The sequence below is a fragment of the Austrofundulus limnaeus genome, unplaced genomic scaffold (assembly GCF_001266775.1).
Source record: "Austrofundulus limnaeus strain Quisiro unplaced genomic scaffold, Austrofundulus_limnaeus-1.0 Scaffold585, whole genome shotgun sequence".
Lineage (NCBI taxonomy): Eukaryota > Metazoa > Chordata > Actinopteri > Cyprinodontiformes > Rivulidae > Austrofundulus > Austrofundulus limnaeus.
In genome coordinates this window covers 50,975-56,772 of record NW_013952987.1, presented here as the reverse complement: position 1 = coordinate 56,772, position 5,798 = coordinate 50,975, and the positions used below count along the sequence as shown (strand labels likewise).

The following is a 5,798-nucleotide window of genomic DNA, read 5'->3' as shown; positions in this document are numbered from 1 at the left end:
GGAGAGAGACACACAGAGAGAGAGGTGGGGGTTGAAAAACAAAGGAGCACATTAGATTTGCAATTGAGATGCATCAATCTGACATTACTTTAGAGATTAAAGAAAGGACGTTGCATTTCATTGGACTGATGCTGATGTTTTCCTGATGGATGATTGTCCTCTTGTGTTGAACGGAGCAGGAAACACCACTGTTCACCAGAGAACACACGCACACACACTGGACCATGGAGTTCCCTCCGTTGTACGCCTTTAAAACCTGAAGGCAGTATCTCTCTGGGCTGTGACTGTTAAGGACCAGATGTCAAATAACATTTGTGAGGGAGTTCCGGAAACAGTTGCAGAGATGTTGCCGGCAACTCAAACCCTTCTCCATGTAGTTTTTGTAAATCTGGAGTACCAGAGCTGTGTTCTGACCATTGATCTGTATTACTGGATTGGACATCACGTGACTTATCGTGCGCCGCACAGGAGCCATTGCTCTGCATTGAGTCAGGTCAACAAAACAGTAGAGTTTCAATACGGGATGTGCGTCAATCTGTCACAAAAATATTCATTGCACCCTCATTTCTTATCTGATTTTTATAAAATATGGCTTAAATTAAAGCAGAGAAAATTGCCAATGTTGTGATATGTAAAATTTGTATTTGCTCAAGAGATAAAGTATAATCACAAACTACAGGACACACCATATGCTGATTGGACAGAACATCAGTACCAGTGATATGTACACAGTTCAGCCTAGTAGTAGTAAAGGCAATTTTACTGTTGTCCATTACATTTACCTCTCACAATGTTTTCCTAACATAAGAACAATATTAATAAAAAATATAATAATTTGTTGGAACAGCAAATTTTTCTTTATGTGACGGAAAGGGGCTTCTACTGTAAATACGTTAGCAAAAACCTATAATAAAAAGTTCCCAGACTGCTTATAGATTTATATCTNAGAGCTGTGTTCTGACCATTGATCTGTATTACTGGATTGGACATCACGTGACTTATCGTGCGCCACACAGGAGCCATTGCTCTGCATTGAGTCAGGTCAACAAAACAGTAGAGTTTCAATACGGGATGTGCGTCAATCTGTCACAAAAATATTCATAGCACCCTCATTTCTTATCTGCTTTCTATAAAATATGGCTTAAATTAAAGCAGAGAAAATTGCCGATGTTGTGATATGTAACATTTGTATTTGCTCAAGAGATACAGTTTAATCACAAACTACAGGATACCTGCTGACTGGACAGAACATCACTACCAGTAATATGTACACAGTTCAGCCTAGTAGTAGTAAAGGCAATTTTACTATTGTCCATTACATTTACCTCTCACAATGTTATCCTAACATAAGAACAATATTAATAAAAAATATAATAATTTGTTGGAACAGCGAATTTGTCTTTATGTGACGGAAAGGGGCTTCTACTGTAAATACGTTAGCAAAAACCTATAATYAAAAGTTCCCAGACTGCTTATAGATTTATCTCTTGAGCAAATGCATATTCTTTACATATCACAGCATCGGGAATTTTCCCAGCTTTAATTTAAGCACTATTTTATAGAAAACAGATAAGAAATGAGGGTGATATGAATATTTTTGTCACAGATTGATGCGCATCCCGTATTGAAACTCTACCGTTTTGTTGACATGACTCAATGCAGAGCAATGGCTCCTATGATGGRGCATCGCTAACTATAGTGGCTATAGGCGATGTCCAATCCAGTAATATAGATCAATGGTTCTGACACCACTGTGTGAGATCTCTTTATGATAGAAAACATCCCAGCCTTCAGCCACTAATGTGCAGGACTAAAGACCATGGGTGTGGCTGCCAAGGTGGTCAATGCTGTTACAGTGTACATGACCTAGAATTCATGAAAATATCAGAAATACACATTTCGTGCACATGAAAATAGCCGGAGATTTTTATTTCAGGTGGTTACATGCTTTGCGGATCACTTGCTTACAACTGAAATTTCACCTATTTTCATCATTTTGTGTTGCCACCTAATCTAACAGTCACAGTCCAATGAGATACTCTGAGCTTTGATTCTCCAGAAATGATCCCTACTTCATCATTTACCCCCAAAGCCCCACCCCCAACCCCCAGCACATCTGCATTAAATATAATTAACAGCTGTTTGATCATGACCTAAAGTCAGGTACCACACCCGTTTTATGGGAGAGGATAATTCCGTGGAGTGGATTGTGTGAAGTCAACAACATGGCCTGATTTTTGTGGTACTGCATCGGTATATGATGGATGTAAAGTGCTTGAGAGCTGACAAGAAACTGAATGAGTTTTAGAGAAGAGAGTAAAAACAACYGCAACACAAAGTGAGGGGCATGAACACGGCTTTGAGGGCCTTGATTTTAGAACTGGGCTGATTTGGGGTGAGTTTAATATTAAGACAGTGAAAAAAGGATTAACAATGTGGAAATGTAGGGAGTTCGTAAGAAAAAGAAATGAAAGTATGTCTCAGAAAGAAAAAAGAGTTACAGTGAGTCAGTCCAAGGGTAAAGCCCACCATCAGTCCAGCTTTGTGGATAAGCTTTGTGGTTTATCCAAACCCTCAGGCCTGACTTCACCCTGGCACCCAGCTCTGGTTATGTGCTGGCGGATGGCAAGCAAAGGCCCCTAGGCTCATGCCCATCCCCATGCCCACCCCTTGTGACAGAGAACCATCAAAATTAAAGTCCACATTGTCCGTGTCCATAAAGTCACTGAGCAAGATGGAGTCCACATCACAGTCTAGACTATTAGMGACACTTTCCATGTCCAACTGGCCAGTCATTCTGTTGTGGGAGTTGTGCTGCTGCCCCTGGTATCCAGTACTTCCTGACTGATTGTTGCTGTGATGATAGTAGCCTTGCCAAGAGTCAGTCACACCCTGATGGAGCGCCCCGGGGTAAGACTGGTGGCGTGGGTGAGGTGCAGATGCCAGGCAACAGGGGTCTTGGGGGACATCTATGATTCCTGCAGGGTTTGGTGGRAGGGAAGGGGATGTTGGGAGGTGGGGGCGTGGACCATATCGGGCAGAGGTTTTGAGACTATAAGGTTGCAGGATGTCAGTGCTCACCCGTGGGGACAGAGCCTGATGGTGTGGCCCYCTGTGCATAGGGTTGTGAGGGTTGTTGGGGGCGTGGCTATGCAAATGATTCTGACTTGAGAGAGGGTTGTGATCATGYCTAGGATTCACTTTGTTTCTTTGACTTCTGTGTTCATGACTCTGACTGTAGTCATGGGCAGTGTGGGCCTTGTGACTGTAGTCCAGAGTAGCTTGGTGTTTTTGACCTTGGTTGTGGTTCTGGTGGTGGGTTGTGTTTTGCTCCTGGACTGAGCTATGGGCATTGCGTAGACTAGGATTGTGAACAAGCTCTTGGCTGTGGTTATGATTGTGGTTGTGTTGGCTGTGAACACAATTTCCTTGTGTTAATAAAACGTTCGCTTTGCATCCCGGACTGAGCACAGTATCTTTGTTGCAGTATGCAGGACCTCCTGTAAGCAGGCTCTGCAGGGCATTGCTCTCTGAGTAGGTCCTCAGTGGACTCTGAAAACTAACCGACTTGTTCTCCTGAATGGTCTCCATAGGAGTGTGGTGGCATAAAATACTCATAGAAGACMGTCCATACATGGGCCCACAGTAGGGTCCCTCTGTTTTTGGCCCAGGCACGTAGGGYTAACTGTTACATTTGAGTTGCTGTRGCTGGGAGTAACCACTCTCATCCAGACTAATTGCACCTGTCAGGTCAGTGAGGTGGGGCAGCTCCACGTTGGGGCAGTGCCCCCCAGTCCCCAAGGCTGGGGAGTGTGTGCTGGTGGGACTGGGGTATAGTCGTGGAGAAGCTGAACAAGACAGGCCACCCTCCTCAGGTTCCTCAGCGTCTGCCTCGGCTAGGATTGGAGACAGGCAACCACTCAGTGTGGAAGTAGAGGAAGAAGTACGGGAATGTATGTCTGTCCAGGTTTCGTACTCATCCCCATTAATGCCAATGCTTCCTTTCCCTGCTGGACTGCCATGCTCTGGGGAGCCCTGCATTGCTGGACCAGCTCCCTGAACTTGTCCTTGTCCAAGACTTATGGGCCCTGCTCTTTTTCGGCTGATGCGACCCTTGGTTTTCAGATAGCGTGTCCCGTTTTCTATGGAGGCTGCCCGTCGTCTGGGACCTTTACCCATCTTCCCTCCTTCTGGGTTAATCATCCACCAGGAACTCTTCCCTGTCCCTTCATTTTGCACTCGGATGAAGCGACTGTGCAGAGACAGGTTGTGTCTGATTGAGTTCTGCAATGACAAGAGAAAAGGAAAAGAGGGAAGAGGGATGTGAAAAAAATACATTAATATACTACAAATAAACATTTACTTATATGTGTTACTATCGCAAATTTGAACAGGTTGAGATATTGTGTGGAATGTAAATAAAGATAGAAAARGTTTATTAGCAAATGTAAAAAACACATCCAGAACATATTAAATATGTAAACTTTAGAAAAAAATTGATACTTTTGGAAATTGATGGTAAGTGCAACAAAAAAGTGTAAAAATTAAAAATGAGTGGTACAAATAAAAATGAGGTAAATTGGCAACATGTCAGTAAGAGAAAATCTATGACAAGCTCAACATCTTGTTGTCTCCAGTTCATAAAGTCATCAAATCATTTCAAGAAGCTGGAGAAATCTCTGCACAAATCACAAGATTGAAAGTCCATATTTGATATTTCACTGCATGAAAACCAGGTCTGGTTCTGTTCCGGACTCGGGAACACTTCCACACTTCCCTGTCTGTAAACATAGCTCTCTGTACTGTCCACTAATGTTGCTTGTAGCTTTGTCACACAAAGAAAAAGCAAATGTGAACACCATCCAGAGTCACTGCTGTCTTCTCTGAAGTGGACTGACAAAGAGCAGAACTGTTCTGTGGTCAGATAAACTTTGCAGACCTTTTTTAAAACCACAGATAAACGTTGTACTATGGAGGGGAGGCATTGGGCTGTATTTCTGCCTACAGCCTAAATGGTAAATGGACTGAACTTATATAGCAATTTATCAAGCCCCATAGGGACCCCAAAGCATTTTACACTACAGTCATTCACCCATTCACACACTGATGCGTGAGGTCCCGGGTTCAAATCCCGGACAAGCCCCCAATTTGTTGCAGTCTGGCTCTGAGGCCATAACAAATAAAGGGAAGCAACGCATGGGAAAACTTAAAATTAAATTTATTTAACAAAAACCATGGTTGGCTGGAGAAAAAAGAGCAACAAAAAGGAGAGGCCTCGCACTGAGAGGCAGCAGCAGATCTTCAACTGGATCTCAAGCTCTTCTAGGCACGGGCCAGCTACCTCCAGTTGCAATCAGCACCAATCATGAACTCTGAAACACACGTGTTAGAGAAAGACCCAGAGGAAAGGCCTTGGGCCGTAACAGTGGTAAGCTACACTGTAGCCACAGCTGCCCTGTGGCACACTGATAGAGCATTTTTGAGGAWGCATCTTTTCCAGGTTCTGCAGTTTCCTTCCGGTCTAAACTTTGTACATCTGGTTATTTTATGGTCTTAGATGTGAGTTTATTTATTCATTATCAATGTAATTTTCTCCTTCAAGTGACTTCTTTATTATTTTTTGTCCAGGGGGGAGTTGTACAACATACAGCAAACAAGGACTAAATGCACAAGTTTGAATTAATTGTGGTCTACAAAAAGCGTGTGGTTGAAGTGTTAACATTAAATATTAACAGGGAAGTATGGTCATCTTTGACTCAGTATGGAAAGAAAATTGCAAGAAATTCCAACGTGTGCTC

The 5,798-nt window shown here is 43.0% G+C and overlaps 1 pseudogene; it reads right to left on the bottom strand.

The window, feature by feature from the left end:
* Positions 1 to 2,092: 2,092 nt before the first annotated feature.
* On the bottom strand, positions 2,093 to 4,286 carry LOC106530986 (forkhead box protein O3 pseudogene; annotated as a pseudogene).
* Positions 4,287 to 5,798: the final 1,512 nt, after the last annotated feature.